At 47.8% G+C, this 18,272-nt stretch overlaps 1 protein-coding gene across 2 annotated transcripts in view; it reads right to left on the bottom strand.

The window, feature by feature from the left end:
* Positions 1-18,272, bottom strand: part of SCNN1D (sodium channel epithelial 1 subunit delta) — a 70,070-nt gene that overhangs the window by 50,846 nt on the left and 952 nt on the right. The gene's annotated exons all lie outside the window — the stretch shown is intronic.

The following is an 18,272-nucleotide window of genomic DNA, read 5'->3' as shown; positions in this document are numbered from 1 at the left end:
TGCTGCCATTAAACCCGCTGCCCCTCCTGTGAAGGAGTTTCTCCAGATTCTCCACTCAAATCGGGAAATGTTTTCCGATTCCACAGCTGCTCTTTGCACATGATGTTCCCAGTTTATGTATGTCATATTCTACATAAAAGACTGCAAAGGACACTGGAGGAACTGAATAGGGTTGCCACCTTTGCTCTGGCAAAACACAGGACAGGGAAGAGAGGGGTGGATGGTGGTTGTTCTTTTTATCTGGTGCTTAAGTGACTTCAAAGCAATCCATTGCAGCCTAACAGGATGTCCCCTTTGGCATTTGTCACACTCACAAATTTGTATATCTGTCTGTGCTTGGCTACCCAGAGCTTAAATATGTGACCTTTCACACACCTTTTCAAACACATGCATTTAGAGAGGATACCTAACTTGGAACACACAAAAACACGAGAGAGAGAGAGAGAGAGAGAGGGGGGGGGGGTCTGAAATACAGGACAAAACTGTATCAATACAAGATGTAGCATTTTACATTGAAATACAGGACAACCCTGTATTATACATGACAGGTGGCAACCCTAGAACTCAACTAGCTCAGCTCTGAAAGACAGGAAGAAGAAGAAGAGTTTGGATTTGCTATCCCGCTTTATCACTCCCCTTAAGGAGTCTCAAAGCGGCTAACATTCTCCTTTCCCTTCCTCCCCCACAACAAACACTCTGTGAGGTGAGTGGGGCTGAGAGACTTCAAAGAAGTGTGACTAGCCCAGCAGCTAGTGTCACCCAGCTGCTGCATGTGGAGGAGCAGGGAATCGAACCCGGTTCACCAGATTACGAGTCCACCACTCTTAACTACTACACTGCAGGATATTTTATCTTTACCAGTGCCCTGGGCTGTACCCATAAAAACGTATTAAGAGCCCTGCAGGATCAGGTCAAGCGACCCACCAAACACATTGTGGCTAGTAGCCACTGATAGCCTTCTCGTCCGTGAACTTGCCTCATCAGATTCGTTGGACGCCCATGAGTTTTAGTGTTATGAATAACGGCGAGGGAGCGTTGTTGCCTTCAAGCCCTGCCTGCGGGTTTCTTGGAACCACTTAACTGGCTGCTGTGAGAAACAATATGCTGAACCAGCAGGGGGCTCCTTTTATGATTGGTCATAATCATATGGAATAAATTTCCGCTCACAATTTAAAGCAAACATCCCGACTTTGCACTTCCCCAACCAATACAGGAACCTTAAATCACAGACTAAGTTTCTCTGGGGAAGGTATTTGAAAAGGTATATTTGTTACAAAAGTCGTGGGTCATCCCCCCACTCTCTGCCAAACAATAGCAAAATTCCTAGGGGTTCCAGGCACTCACCCAGGGTCTGTGTTCCTTTGGAGAACTGAGACACGGAAGAGACTGTTGTAGCTTTAAAAAATATGGTTTATTCACCTATTTACACCTTTATGGAGGGAGTCCAGATCTTACCGCATGGTCATTTCAAGAGGGGCTTGTCCAGCATTGCAGCCCTGGAGCCAAAGGCATCTCTTCCAACCAGCCTTCAGCCAGCCTGCCCAAGATGGACCCCAGGCTTCCTTCTTCTCCCTCTTCTTCCCAGCACACCTTGCTTAAAAAGTACTCCTTTCCTGTCACCTCAAACACACACCTCATCCCCATGGCAACCTCTGTCTGCCCAGGCCCAAGATTCCTCTTAGATGGGCCATCGCAGGCGAGGCCCTGGCTCGGAAAGAAAGCATAGCCTGTATATTCCCACTGGCCTCCAAGCTTCCCTTCAATACCCCAAATAATCAAAATCCTACCATTTATTCAATTTCTAGAGTTTAGGGGGGGTTCCCTTCTCAAATCTATAACAATATATTAGTGAAAAGTGGAGGCGAGAATGCATATATTAGCGACAACGGTGCTGCAAAATGCATCCAGGTGTAACCGCACACAAGAAAATGCATCTATTAGAATGAAAAGTGTGTGGATTTTTTCAAACAAATAGATTTTAAAAATTGCAAACGGAAGGGGGAAGAAGGTGAACCAAAGTTAAGGCTGAAAAAATGAGATCCCGAGAGAAACCCAAAATGATAGCTTTGTCCATCCCTAACAAAGAATAAAGCAGTATTTTATTTTAATTTAATTAAACCTTATAGGTTTCTGGAGGTTCAAGAGCCTCAAGCTTTTCATGAGAAGACATAAGAACATAAGAAATCCCTTGCTGGATCCGGCCATTACCCATCTAGGCCAGCATCCTGTTCTCACAGTGGCCACAAAGCAGATACCTGTGGGAAGCACATGAGCAGGATTCAAGCACAAGGCCGCTACATCCCAGGGGTCAGCAAACTTTTTCAGCAGGGGGCCGGTTCACTGTCCCTCAGACCTTGTGTGGGGGGGGGAGACTATATTTTGAAAAAATAATAATGAACGAATTCCTATGCCCCACAAATAACCCAGAGACACATTTTAAATAAAAGAACACATTCTACTCATGTAAAAACATGTTGATTCCCAGACTGTCTGTGGGCCGGATTTCGAAGCAATTGGGACGGATCCGGCCCCCGGGCCTTAGTTTGCCTACCCAATGCTATATCGTTTAAAGATATTTTTCTGGGAATATAAGGGAAGTTCTTTAATCTCAGTCACTGAGAGGTCATATTTACCCATCAGTTGGGCAGCGTGATGTACCCAGTTTTTAAGGGGTAATCCATTTGAGAGCCCAATCAGGCATTGTTTTGGTAGCCTAGTGTTGTCCATCTGTTGAACTCTAAACCAGTAACAGAGAATTCTTTTATCTATTCGGCTCTCTATGCTCAACATGCGAATTTCCAACCTGACCATAGAGATTGAAGAAGAAGAAGAAGAAGAGTTTGGATTTGATATCCCGCCTTTCACTCCCCTTCAGGAGTCTCAAAGCGGCTAACATTCTCCTTTTCCCTTCCTCCCCCACAACAAACACTCTGTGAGGTGAGTGGGGCTGAGAGACTTCACAGAAGTGTGACTGGCCCAAGGTCACCCAGCAGCTGCATGTGGAGGAGCGGAGACACGAACCCGGTTTCCCAGATTACGTGACTATCGCTCTTAACCACTACACCACACTGGCTCTCAAAGATTGCACGTCTTTGGGTAACCATGCTATATCCCCTCTTGGAATTTCCAACAACTGGATATCAGGTGGTTCCTTTCTTCAGGAAACGAAACATTTCAGATAGTTCAGGATGGTGTGTGCGTGTGTTTTATGTGTGCCAAATTACTGCAAGACTTCTGCCTATCAAGCCTTGGTTCTCTGCTCTCATAAACATCTTTATTTCCTCATTGGCCAAAGAAGGTATTCTCCCCTGTGTGGGAATGGAAAAAGAGGTGGGCAGAAGGTTCAGGCTCAAAAAGGGGGAAATCAGAAATGACTCATGACAGGCAGTCAATTGGATGATGGCTTTGACCCAGATAAATAGCCGGGAACTTAAAAACTGATGCTCTTTGGAAGAGCTTGAAGTTTTGAGCAGCAGCAGCACCAGCCTCAAACATCAACATTTGTGGACAAAGGGCCCCCAAGGGGAAACACGTGGCCGAAATCTAGACTTGCGGCAACTTTCTGCCTTCCAGTAACAGCACAATTCCAAAGGCCGTCTCAGGTGCTGTCTTGCACCTTTCAGGTACTGTACTGTGTTGCCCAACTGAGCCACTTCGCCTTTTCCTCCTTCTGCAACTGTCCTTGGAGAACCTTGGAGAGAGCCGGTTCTGGCCCCAGATGATGAAACGGCAGGTTCTCCAACGCACGCATGAAAAAGCGGCAGCCAGGGATTGCGCAAGCGCACGAGACTGGAAGTGACACATGGCCTCTGCATCTCAAGTTGGCAGAGAACGCAGGCAAGGCAGCAGGGAATTGTTCTGCCCTGGCAGCTGGCCAGATCGCTTGGATTGGTGAATCCCAGCAGTATAGTAAGGCATGAGCTGAAAGTGGTGTCAAAATGGCCCATTGGGAGGAAAATATTCTCCTTGTTTACTCTAGCATGGAGGGAAGGCCCAGAGGACACTGCTGCCAGAAGTCAAACTCATTGGTCCATCTAGGTCAGTATTTACCCCCACCCCCTCTGTGCATTCTCAAAATCTGTTCAAGAGATTGTTAGGGGACCCCTCCAGAGCAAATTTTGGGGGTGCACAGGGAGAGGGGAGTAAGGAGACGTCTGCTTGCTCTTTGTTGGAAGCAACCTGGTGCACGTAACAGAAACAAATGAAATAAAATGGAACTTTTAGCAAAATGATGTGCTATTTTCTTCTGTTTCTTTCCTCTTTGTCAGATGGCTGTTGCGGTTGCTCGAGAGTAACCAGGCAGGACTCCAAGCCTGTGTTTTACACATAGCTGTCAACTTACAGATTTGAAAATAAGGGACCTGCAGCCTCACCTGTTCCAGGCACTCCAGTCTTCCTGTCCTCCTGCAGTCTGGTCAAACTCATGCTGGTAGCTTCGGGAACACTGTCCAACCAACTTTGTAACCAGAGGTTCAACTGAATAGAATCTGAATCACATGCACCACAAGGCCTATGCAGCCACAACTTAAGATGGCTCCCTGGCCTGGCTTTACACTGCAAAGTTTGCAGCAGCACGTGCAACAAAATGGCGTCCAGCATTCAAAAACCCCCTCAGCTTGCATTAACTAGCCACACACGAGGCATGCAAGCTCCACTCCCCAGTCGTTCTTAGACTTCTTATTGGGTGAGCAACACAGCCAAGCAACACAGTTGGAGCCTCCCTCCTCCCTGGCCGGCAGGGAGGGAGGGAGAGGCGCTGCTTGCTTTGAAATTTAAGGGACATCATTTAAGGGACATCCATCAATAAGGAACAGCAGCGGAACATGGCGATGGAATAAGGGACTGTCCCTTCAAATAAGGGACACTTGACAGCTATGGTTTTACAGGTTTTATTTTGGTGCAAACTATTTACAGTGAAGAGCTCCAAAGCTCATGTCTGGCTCAATCGCGAGCAGAATCCGGGAGTGGTCCTTTTTTGGACCTCCCCCAGCATAAGATTTCCGTTACCCCCAACCTTCTCCTTCCCTCTTTGCACCTTAGGCTACTGCGCAGGATGGGCGATGGCAAGGGCATGTTTCCCTCCTGTCCAGCTTGTCCAGGAGCGGTGTTAAGGCTCCCACCAGCACCCTCTGGTCCTTGCACCTCTTCCCCACCAGAGGTGGGGCTTTCCTCCTCCCTGGAAGAGGAACTGCTTCGCAAGATTTTCGGAGGCTCCCTGTAACACAACTGCCCTTCTACTCCTCGCCTCTGAGCCGATGGCAGTTCCATGACACTCCTGTTTACACTTGAGGTGGCAGACAGTTTTGTCTACCTGGGTTCCATCATAACCAACAGCCTCTCCATCAATGCTGAGCTGTGAGAGCATATTGGCAAGGCAGCTAGGGCAATGGCTCATCTCTCCAAAAGCTGAAGAGAATACCAAAACCAAGACGAAGGTCTACCAGGCTCACGTGCTTTGTTGCAAGTGAGTCATGGGCAACTTCCAACCATCAGGAGCGATGCTGCAACACCTTCCACACACACTGTGTCAGGAAGATTTTTGGTATCACATGGCAGGGCAGAGTTTCAAACCAAGGTGTGCTCTCCTAGGCCCACATTCCCAGCGTGGTCACACTTCTGTCTCAGCAATGTCTACGTTGGCTTTGTCATGTCCAATGGAAGATGGCAGGGTCCCCAAAGACATGCTCTACAGTGTTGTAAACAAAAAAATTGCCCTTTTCCCTTATGGGTTATCCAAGAGCCCATATAGAGTCCTTACATAGGTTCCCTATTGGTAGGAGAAAATAACAGAGGCCAACCAGAGAATACTGAGAAGCAAAGCAGCTAGTAAGCTTTATCTTTATTGAACTGTTGAAACAGGGTGCTCCCCTCACCCGCAGGAGAGAGGAGGGACCCAGAAAAATGGCCCACAAGGCCTTATAAAGACTTTTGAAATTGCCACCCTGTAGATCAAGACCACCCCCAGAAACATACATCACAGAAGGGGTGTAACCTAAGACCACCCCTCAGATACATCATACCTACATCACAAAAAGGTGGTCTTAAAACAGAAATTTGAATGTTGTTTTTCTCCTGTCCTTGTTTATCTCCTGTCTGGAAGGTTACTTGATTGGATTGCCTGCGGAGCCTGGCCAGTCTTTTATAGTGATAGATACTTAGTTCCTGGGCCATGTCACAGGCTCACACCCTATTCAAACACAGACATACCCTTAAGACAGGATTTGTGAAGGAAAAGACAATGGGGAGGCTTTTCCACTTTGACCATGCAGAGAAAACATTTGCTCAGTTTAGGAATCAAAATGGCTTCAGGTCGTTTTTCCTGTGCTGATCTATGTACGTGCGGTTATGAACATTGCCATATAGCTAAGACCTCAAAATTCCTATCACAATATCCCCCCTTTGGGGCTAGAATTTTTCAGGCACCAGGCCCATTGACAGACCAACTCTGAACTACAAAGATGTTTGCAAACATTGACATGAAGGCTGGCGACATCGACTCTGCTGTGTGCGAATCCCTTGCAGATGCCCGCAGTGCCTGGAGACAGGCAGCCAGTTTGTGCATCCGTAGCAGGGACCAGAGGAGGAAGGATTGCTGTCAGAAAAGGCATTGTGCATCTGCAGCAGCACAACCGGATGCCTTCATCTGCCCCAACTGCAACAAAACATGTCTCACCAGTGTAGGGCTCTACAACCACAGCAGGTGCTGCAACCTTCCAACAGTTTGACCTCACCCACAAAGGTGAACTCCTCCATTGTCTCCTGAGACAGACGGATGCCAACAAAACCAAAAGTGTTCCTGTTTAGGATTCTGTCCAATCATTTCCTCCTAACACTTCAATCTAATCTCCCTCCACCACACATTTTCTGCCCTGCCTCAACATTCAACTGGTATTCCAAGACAGCTGGGAATGTTCAATCTGCAATTGAGTTTCCTCCCCCACACCCAAATGTTTTTGTCCCTAAATGGCTTTGTTTTTTGTACTCCAGGCATAGCCAAACTTGGCCCTTCAGATGTTTTGGACCGACAATTCCCATCATCCCTAGCTAACAGGACCAGTGGTCAGGGAAGATGGGAATTGTAGTCCCAAATCATCTGGAGGGTCAAGTTTGCCCATGCCTGTTGTATTCCTTCAAACCACAGATACCACCCTCTCATTTCACAGCGACCCCATCGGGCCACAAAACATTCGGCACTCACTACCTGCCTTTGCTATTGTAAGTAGCTCTGTGACGCATTTAATAAAAAAAACCAAGGTAAAGGGACCCTTGACCATTAGGTCCAGTCGTGACCGACTCTGGGGTTGTGGCGCTCATCTCGCTTTATTGGGCGAGGCAGCCGGCATACAGCTTCCGGGTCATGTGGCCAGCATGACTAAGCCGCTTCTGGCAAAGCAGAGCAGCGCTTGGAAACACCGTTTACCTTCCCGCCGGAGCGGTACCTATTTATCTACTTGCACTTTGACATGTTTTTGAACTGCTAGGTTGGCAGGAGCAGGGACCAAGCAACAGGAGCTCACCCCGTCGCGGGGATTCGAACCGCTGACCTTCTGATCGGCAAGTCCTAGGCTCTGTGCTTTAATCCACAGTGCCACCCGCGCCCCTCCAAAAAACCAACCCCCCCAAAAAACCATTTATAATTATTTAACCATTTATAATTATTTATATATGCAATAAAAATCACATAAAAAATTAGAATCACAGATCGCCCACTAACTGTTAAAGAATATGCATTTCTTCATTGTCTGGAAAAGCACTGGTGGCATCGAAAAGTTCTCGGCAAACGTTTGGAAGTTAGCACAGGAGGTCCCTGCTGAATTTCTGCTGGGACAGTATTCCACGAGACTGAGCTGATGGCATAAAAATGTCAGTCTTGTGTTGATGTCAATCCAACTGGGGGGGGGGCAACCAGAGAAGCTCTTGAAGATGATCTCAGCGATCGAGAGGGGATATAAAGGTTTGGGCAGTCCCTAAGGTACCCTGGACCTAAGTTGTTCTGGGCTTTGTAAATTAATACAAGGACCCAGAACGTGGCTCAGTGGCTGATGGGCAGCCATTGCAGATGTTTTATCAAGGCTGCCACATGTTGCCAGCCATGTGCCCTCATCAGCATGTTGACGAGTCTTAAAGAGAAATGCGCATGATGACAGAGAGAATTAGAGGTTATCCAAAACAGAAAGTATAGAAAGAATGGGAAATCTTTAAAGAGTATCTGGAAAAACATTACAATATCAAATATCTCCTGGCAGAAACAGACTGATCCTTGTAAAACAACAAATATAATGTTTTTCGATATCTGACGAAAACAAAGAAAGCAATACAATAATTTGGAACTGTGTGTGGAAAAAATAGTAGAAATAGCAACACAATGAGTCTAATCGGAAGTCAAATGTGTTTACAGTGGTACCCCGCAAGACGAACGCCTCGCAAGACGGAAAACCCGCTAGACGAAAGGGTTTTCCGTTTTGGAGGCGCTTCGCAAAACGAATTTCCCTATGGGCTTGCTTCGCAAGACGACAGCCCATAGGGAAATCTCCGGGACAGCGGGGAAGCGCAGCGCGTCTTCCCCACTGTCCTCGGACCTCCTCCCGCCGCCGGACATCGGAACGAAGCTCCGATGTCCGGCGGGGGGGAACGTCTCCTCCCGCCGCCGGACATCGGAACGAAGCTCCGATGTCCGGCGGGGGGGGAACGTCTCCTCCCGCCGCTGGACATCGGAACGAAGCTCCGATGTCCGGCGGGGGGGGAACGTCTCCTCCCTCCAACGGACATCGGAACGAAGCTCCGATGTCCGGCGGGGGGGGGGAATGTCTCCTCCCTCCAACGGACATCGGAACGAAGCTCCGATGTCCGGCGGGGGGGAACGTCTCCTCCCTCCAACGGACATCGGAACGAAGCTCCGATGTCCGGCGGGGGGGGGGGAACGTCTCCTCCCTCCAACGGACATCGGAACGAAGCTCCGATGTCCGGCGGGGGGGGACGTCTCCTCCCGCCGCCGGACATCGGAACGAAGCTCCGATGTCCGGCGGGGGGGGGGACGTCTCCTCCCACCCCCGGACATCGGAACGAAGCTCCAATGCCGGGCGGGGGGGGAACGCCTCCTCCCGCAGCCCGGCATCGGATGGCTGTCCTGAAGACTTGGGGTGGGAGGAGAGTTTTCCTTCCCACCGCCAACATTCAGAACGCTGTTCTGAATGTTGGCGGTGGGGAGGAAAAACCCTCCTCCCACGCAAGCCCCGGGAACAGAGGAGAAGCGCTGCGCGCCTTCCCCTCTGTTCCCGTACCTGTCCTGAAGGCTTGCGGTGCGGAGAAAAGCCCTTCTCCGCACCGCCAGCCTGGCAAGCGGTTTCCCTAGGAACGCATTAATTGATTTTCAATGCATTCCTATGGGAAACCGTGCTTCGCAAGACGAAAAACTCGCAAGAAGAAAGAACTTGCGGAACGAATTAATTTCGTCTTGCGAGGCACCACTGTATATTGTTTTGTTTTCTTTTTCCTTCCCCGCCTCCCTCCCTCTCTTCTTCTTCCTCTTATTTTTTTTTCTTTTTTGTGCCTCCTTTCTTGGTCTTTCTCTCTTTGATTTGTTAAGAAAGAGATAAAGAGATAAAAATGTAATATGGAAACTTCAGTAAGTTAAAAGTGATGTTGTGTAATTTTCCTATTGCTATTTATATATAGTTAAAATTGGTTAATTGTAATGAATTGATGTAGCAATTACTGTGGTTTTTCCCTTTGTTATTGTTGAATTCTAAATAAAGTATTATTGTTTAAAAGAGAGAGAGAGAGAGGCACATAAAACCAATCCTTCTGAAAGCATTCAAAAAGTGCCCTCTTCCCCTTCCCCACCACTGCCACCCTGTCATCCTTGCTCGCGGGCAATGGATGGGTGGGGTTGAGTTTTGGCACTCAGCACGTAGCCAGCGAAGGAGGAGAATGCCAGCAATGACACTCAGAATGAGGCACCCGGAAGGTCGGCAGGATGGCAAAGCCTTTCCTGAATGTCTCCACCGACTTCACAAGGAAGATAAATAAGGTTGATCAAGTCAAGAGGTTGAGTGCAGGATGTGCAAGATTTGCCTTTGTTTGTTTTGGCTCTTGGATACTTGCTCTGCAACCTGCTTGTGGGCTTCCCAGAGGCATCTCCTTGGCCACTGCTGAGTTTGGACTATACGGGCCTTTGGTCCGACCCCACAGGGCAATTGCTATGTTCCCATGAGAACTGTTCGCCAACCACGCCTGGAAGGCCATTCTTGAGGTTCCACATCCCTGACACATAGTATTGTGGAAGGAATGCGGATGGTACTATATCTTCCTATATGCATAGAAATGGAAGGCAGTCATCACGCAGTCCCCATTGGAGGATTAGTAGTGTCGCATCACAAACCTGGATTTGCATGAAGTCAAAGCACAGCTCCCATTGGAGGATACGTAGTGTCGCATCAGACTCTTGGATTTGCATGAAAAAATGAGGTTCAGAAGGTGAAAAGCGAGCTTAGCAGTTGCGTGGGGTGGGAAGGGAGTGGTGTGGGGTGCTGGTGAGCAGAGCAAACAGGAGCCCAGACCCGTGTGTGTGTGTGTGTGTGTTTGTGTAGTACTTAGAATCATAGAAACATAAAGTTGGAAGGGACCCCAAGCGTCATCCAGTCCAACATGCTGCAATGCAAGAACCTCAACTAAATCATACATGGCAGGTGCTCATTCTGCTTTGAAACCTTAAAGGAAGGAGAGTCCACCAGCTCTTGTGAGAGTCTGTCCCACTGTTGAAGAGCTCTTACTGTCAGAAAGTTCTTCCTGATGGGTATCTCCTTTCTTTCAACTCGAAGCCATGGGTTCGAGTCCTACCCTCCAAAGCAGAAGGAAAGAAGCTTGTTCTCTCTTCCATGTGACAGCCCTTGAGATACAATGGTACCTCGGGTTAAGTACTTAATTCATTCCGGAGGTCCGTACTTAACCTGAAACTGTTCTTAACCCGAAGACCACTTTAGCTAATGGGGCCTCCTGCTGCTGCCACACCGCTGGAGCACGATTTCTGTTCTCATCCTGAAGCAAAGTTCTTAACCTGAAGCACTATTTCTGGGTTAGCGGAGTCTGTAACCTGAAGCGTATGTAACCCGAAGCATATGTAACCTGAGGTACCACTGTATTTGAAGATGGCTATCATATCTCCTCAGTCTCCTCTTTACCAGGCTAAACATACCCAATTCCCTCAACCGTTTCTCATATGGTTGAGTTTCCAAACTCTCGATCATCTTGGTCACCCTCCTCTGCACATGTTCCAGCTTGTTAATATCCTCCTTAAATTGCAGTGCTCAGAATTGAACACAGTACTCCAAGGCAGAATGAAGTGGTACTCTTACTTCTTCACACAACACACAAACTATGGACCAGTTGCATAGGAGGCAGTGACAGCCACCAACGAAAAGATGGCTACTAGCCCTAATGACTACGCCCAGGGTTGGAGGCAGTAAATGGTTCTGAATACCTGTTGCTGGAAACCAAGGGAGTGGGAAGAGTGCTCTTGTGTTTGAGTCCCGCTCGCAGGTTTCCCACGGTCACCTGGTTGGCCAGAGAACAGGATGCTGGAGGTGGTAGACCTTTTGACCTGATACAGCAGCCAGGCTGTTATTTCATTCCCATGCATAATCCAAATCTATGCAAACTATTAGTGAGAGCTGTAGTTAAGCCATCTATTAGCAATCCCCACACTCATCCTTGTAATTCCAAACACTGTTATCACCCGCGTGTTTATATCTCCCAGAGACAACTATCTTCAAAAGTGGCAGGATGGTTAGAACATACGACATCAAATGGAACATCCCCTGAAGGCTCTGCAAGATGATCTATATCACTGAGGGCAAAAAAAACCCAAAACAAAAGCCAGCCCCAGGGATGTCGCATCGAATATGTAGGTAAAACAACAACCAACCTACGCACACATTTTAGAAACCATAAATCTGCAATCTTGATTGAAGGAGTGGAGCAACCAGTTGCTGGACGTTCCAGTTCTGAGAACCACAGCCTGTCAGTAATTGCTAAAGAGATGCTCAGAGATTCATCAATGTTTGCAAAGAGGGAGAACTGCTGGATGGACGCACTGGACACATTTCCACCACATGGCCTCAAGGAGAGCACCTGGAGAATACCAACAGCATTGCTTATCTTCAGTGAATGATGATGATATATTATTTATACCCTGCCCATCTGGCTGGGTTTCCCCTGCCACTCTGGGCGGCTCCCAACAGAATATTAAAAACACGATTAAACATCAAACATTAAAAGCTTCCCTAAACACTGGGCTGCCTTCAGATGTCTTCTAAAAGTCAGATACAGTGGTACCTCGGGTTACAGATGCTTCAGGTTACATACGCTTCAGGTTACAGACTCTGCTAACCCAGAAATAGTACCTCAGGTTAAGAACTTTGCTTCAGGATGAGAACAGAAATCGTGTTCCAGTGGTGCAGCGGCAGCAGGAGGCCCCATTAGCTAAAGTGGTGCTTCAGGTTAAGAACAGTTTCAGGTTCAGAACGGACCTCCGGAACGAATTAAGTACGTAACCAGAGGTACCACTGTAGTTGTTTATTTCCTTGAATCTGAAGGGAGGGCATTGCACAGGGCAGGCGCCACTACCAAAAAGGCCCTCTGCCAGGTTCCCTGTAACCTCACTTCTCGCAGTGAGGGAACCGCCAGAAGGCCCTCGGAGCTGGACCTCAGTGTCCGGGTAGAACAATGGGGGTGGAGACGCCCCTTCAGCTCTTGTGAGTGGTCCATTCTCAATGCTTTTTACAGGCAATCCTTGTTTTGCAAAGGGGTTACATTCCGGATTACCATGTGCATCGGCCTGGCCCATGGGATGTGTTCTGCCCCGGCCCCATTCTGCCCTTTTAGTGATATTTTAGTGACGTTTTCAGGCCACTTCCAAGTTCGGCGCCTTGTGCATGTATGTGATTGCACACCAATAGGGCACGGGTGAATTGGGAGCTGCCTGTAACTGCCGCCTTGGTAACAGCATAGTTTCTGAAATACACTCGGAGTTGAGAGTGGATTTCATGCTCTTTATTCAGCTCATAGTGGTGAGGAGGAATGGAAGTTCCCCCAGAATGTCTGCTTTATATACATTATTTACACAATGGGCCCCACGTGATTGGCTAATTCCGGGATTCTCCTGTAGGCCAATCAAGGTTGCGGATTCACTTCCACCTGGAGCTGGATTGGGTGGCTCCTGTGGACCAATCAGACTGCTGCATTCTGGGTCCTATTGTTCTAGGACCAATCAGACTGCTGCATTTTGGATCTTATTCAGCTCAGTACCTAACAGTTTCCGTTTTGTCAGAGCTCTGACAAAACGGAAGCCAAAATGCTGATGCCCAAAGCCACATAAATCATAGAACTGTAGAGTCGGAAAGGATCCCAAGGGGCATTGTGTCCAATCCCCTGCTGCAATGCAGGAATCACAGCTAAAGATGCCTTCTATCACTGTGCCATTGAGAGCGTGCTCACTTATGGCTTAAGTTTGTGGTACGGAAGCTGTACTACCCAGGACAGGATGGAGTTGTGCACGGTTGTTAAGGCAGCAGAGAGCATTGTTGGCTGCCCACTCTCCACCTTAGAGCAGATTTATGCCACAAGGTGCCATAGGAAGGCACTGGACATAGTAAAAGATCCATCGCATCCTGGTCACTGTCTCTTCGAGCTCTTGCCGTCGGGACGGAGATACAGGACGATGAAGACAAGAACGAGCCGTCTTAAGAACAGCTTCTTCTCCAGAGCGATTTCGGCCCTGAATGGAAGCCCGGAATTTGAAAGTCATCTAATCTCCCTTGCTGTATTATACTGTATTGTTTAATTAGTGTTTTTATGGAGCAGTCAAGTAATTTCGTTGTCCCCGAAGGGGGCAATGACAATAAAGATATTATTATTAATATTATATTATTATTATTATAAAGAATCCCTGACAGACAGCCATCCAAACTCTGTTTAGAAACCTCCAATGATGGAGAGTCCATCACCGTCCCAGGTCATCCGCTCCACTGTTGAGTGGCTCTTACTTCCAAGAAGTTCTTCCCAATGTTCACTCTGAATTTCCTTTATTGTAATTTGAACCGCCCTGTCCTCTGGAGCTGTAGTATATGAGCTTGCTCCCTCTTCCATGTGACAGTCCTTCAAATCCAGGAAAATGGCGATCGTGCATGAAGTGCTGTTTGATGCTTTGAAAACTATCTATCTGTTGGTAACGAAACAATTCAGCAAGGGTAAACGCAGGCTATAGGTCCTGGGTTACCTACCTGTGCCAGGGATGGTGGAAGTTGGAGTTTAACAATACAGTTATACCTCATGTTATGTTTGCTTCATGTTACGTTCTTTCAGGTTACGTCCCGCGGCAACCTGGAAGTACCGGAAAGGGTTACTTCAGGGTCTCGCCACTTGTGCATGCGCAGATGCGCAAAATGACATTATGCGCATGTGCAGAAGCACCAAATTGCAACCCGCATGTGTGCAGATGCGCTGTTGTGGGTTGCGCTCTTTTCATGATGCGAACGGGCCTCTGGAACAGATCCCGTTCGCAACCAGAGGTACCACTGTATCTGGATGACACCACTTTGGTTTTCCCCTGCTGTAGACTGACACTTCTTAGGAAGCTGATTGCTTACATGGCTCCGGAGACTCACCGTTGATCAAAAGGGCGAAGACATGTGAAAGGGAAAGCGGGGCTTCTAGCATGACCCAGGAAAGCTAACTCAGGAAAGCTGGAAAGCCATTTATTGCAAAATCAAAGATCTGAGATTATGAAACTGTTTATTGACACTCTACACTTCCGAGGGTTCCCCGCCCCTTTCCCTTCTCCTTTTTTCTTACTTCGCTTTTGTGCCCTGCCTTATTTTAAAGACTCGGGGAGTACAGCTCCCTTGCTAGCTAGGACTGATGGCTGCTCTAGACCTAAGTGCACACCACACTTAAAAAACACATGGCCCCCGCAAAGATTCCCAGGAACTAGGGTTTGTGAAGTGCGCTGGGAATTGTAGCTCTCTAATTACAGCCCCAGAATTCTTTGGAGGGAGGAATCATGTGTTTAAAATGCATTGTGTGTACACCTCCAAAACACCAGGAGGCCACCAAAGAGGCAAATGGTTGCACTAAACCATGGTTTAGCATCACATCCAAATACAGGCAGGCAGTTAAACTGTGGCTGGGAGCCTGTGTCCCTCTGGACATTGCTGAACTACAACTCCCATCAGCCCCAGCCAGCCTGACCAATGGCCAGGGAAGGTGGGATTTGTAGTTCTGCAAGTTCTGGAGAGCCACAGTTTAGCAAATATACTGCAAGCCACTTTGAAAACTTTGGTTAGTAGACAGGGTATCCATATTCTTAAATTTATTGGCTGCTAATTCACCGAGGTGCCTCAAAGCGACTTAACAATATGTAAGCAAACATGTGCACTAAAACAGATATAAAAGGAAAAAACAAATAAAAACCAAAAAGACAATCTTATTTTTAAAAGGCAGAAAATTATGCGTGGGAGAAGTGCAAAGAACTGTATGCTAGTCAACACTGCAGGCAGAAAAAGTGTTTGTTAGGATAAGTTCATATTAACGGCTGTAGAATTTTTAGGAGGATTTAGAGAGAGAGAGAAACAAACACACATTGGTGCAGACCTGAATTTAAGGTTAGAAAAATGAGAAATAGAGGGAAGCGAAATCGACAGACCCTTCCATCCCTATCTGGATGTAACTTCTGTTTGTTAAGGAAAGGATGTTTCAACTCCATCTTTCCAATGGTGAGAATAGGGACTTCTGCTCTCGTAACCTATCTGGGGTACCTCCAGGTGACCAGAAAATGTCCTCATTTGCTTGAGCAAAGGCTTACGCAGTAGTTGGACTGTGCCTGGTCTTTGCTGAGCATCCGTTCTGATTTCTTTACAGTGAGCATTCAACTTGCATTCATCCTGATTTGCTTGCGGGGCCGTTACGCCTTAATCGTATCTTCATCCCACACTTCTCATTATGTTTCCCCAACACTTTCCCAGCAGCAAAAAGTCAAGGCTTTTAGTTTTTGTTTCGTAAAATCTGGATTGGTTGTACGTAGGCGAATTAGCGCTTTAATCCCCTTTAATTGGGCAACCAAAATTTCCGGGATGGGCCCGAATCCTTCCTGAAAAATGGCGAAATTCTGGAGACACTCCCGTTCTCAATCTTGACTGGCAGATTGTTCCTGCAGTATGTCAGGGAGCGGCCATAGCTCAGTAGTTAGAGCACCTGCCTTGCACACAAAAGGTCGCAGGGTCAATCTCTGGAATCTCCAGGTAGGGCTGCCCGAAACCCTGGGGACCTGCTGCCAGTCTGTGTAGACAATACTTAGCTAGATGGACCAAGGGGCTGACTTGGTATCAAACAGCTTCTTGTGCCAACAAATGTTTTCCAGCTCCTGTCATCACCCCTGACCATTGGCCAGGCCCTTATTACCACAGTTTTAAAACTACTGCAATTCAAGGCCCAATTCAAGGTGCTCACATTGTTGTTTAACACCCTACATGACTTAGGCTCCAAATATCTGAGCGACTTCCTCTTTCCTGACAGGCCCTCTGGGTGTTAAGAACAGAAGAGGGGGCCCTCTTGTTGTTCTACCTCTCTCAGAAATCTGCGTGCTGGTTGCTAAGTTGTGGGTGAACATATCAGACGACACAGCGATTCTTCAAACAGCTCTTGTTTATTCACAGGCTAGAACAGAACTGAACTGAAGGGTTCAGCCAGCCTGCTTATATAGAGCTCCACTACAACGCAACAGTAACAACTTTCTGTAACTATCCAATCACCGAACGTCACTTTCAATTCCTTATTTGCATATGTGGACCTGAGTGAAAACTATCTACAGTATCCCCCTGCTGGCCCAGGGTGAGAACTTCAGTACATAACACTGGTGGTCTAGGAGAGGGCCTTCTCTGCGCCAGCCCCTACGTCGTGGAATTCCTTCCGTGTCTGGCATCTTCTCTGTACAGCTTTCAGCCAATGCTAAAGACAACCTCTTTACCCTGGCTTTTGACACCTCAGAGGTGTGTCTTCAGGGTCCACCCAGTTTTTAATTGTTGGAGCCTGCTCTGGGACCTGCTGGTGAAGGGCAGGAAATAAATTTAATGAAAATAATGCTGGCTGGGGATGATGGGAGGAGGAATCTAACAACCTCTGCAGGGCCCCACATTGGCCATTTCTAAGAGAAGGCACCCCCCTAAACACCCCCAAAGGGGAAATGGGCAGCCTGTATTACACAGATATTAGGGTTGCCATGTTTCAAAAAGTAAAAACCAGGACACCTTGAAAGTTGTTGTTGAGCTTTTTTTTAAGGAAGGCCCCAAAATTCTTTAGGCCTTTTAAAGGAAAACTCGAAAATTGTTCAGCTTTTTTAAGACAAACCCCCAAGCTGCTGAGCTAATTTTTAAAGCCCTCCCAACAATATCAGAGCAGCCTCAGCATATTTGGTAGCTTCAGGCATTTTTCCTGCATCTTACTCTCTTGGGGGATATGGGATATTAGGGGAGGGGACGCACTGTGCTCCTTCTGGGATAGTTATCTGTCTTTGGTCCCTACCCTGCAGTCAGCTCTCACCTGTGGCTCCCACAAGCTGTCAGCATGCAACAGTGGCCACATCCTGGGAATGGCTTCAGCTGGTCGGCTAAACCAAGTGAAGGTAGCTGGTGACTTTGGGATTTCCCTTGCATGAGAAGACAGGCTCTGGCGGATTGAGCCGGCGAGACCAATAGTGGGTCCAATGGTCAAGAAGGTGGTTTCTGTACGTGCTGTAGAGGGAAGTGAGGGGCAGATGGAGCTCATCAACCTGGGAAGGGAGCCCATCAAGGAGAAGGAAAACTCTCATCCTAAACCTCTGCTGCCTTGCAGGATATCTTTGGGAGAAGAACCGCTACACAAATCTGGAAGATGGTTGGGTGGTGCCTTGTATGCCTCCTTCTGGCAACTCCTGCAGCCCAGCTGGTGCCAAATGTATTGCTCTGCTTTCCTTTGGACCACATCAGTGAGGTTGAGAGGGTGGTCTTGTCATCTGGGCAGCCCAGGACCTCCATACACGCTGCCCAGGCTTGCACCCTGGGAAGGTCACTTTGGTGCTGCGGATACAGTGGTTTGACTTCACCCCTGGAGGCACACTCCATTGTCTCTCGAGACAGACGAATGCCAACGATTCTCCTTGGGAAGGAAATTGCCTTTTTTCTCCCAGGAGAGCAGCACTGAAATTGAATCATTAACCCCCACCCCCATTTTGACCTTGTTCC

Source organism: Podarcis liolepis (assembly GCF_965112155.1).
Source record: "Podarcis liolepis genome assembly, chromosome: 7".
Lineage (NCBI taxonomy): Eukaryota > Metazoa > Chordata > Lepidosauria > Squamata > Lacertidae > Podarcis > Podarcis liolepis.
This window is presented reverse-complemented; position numbering and strand designations above follow the sequence as displayed.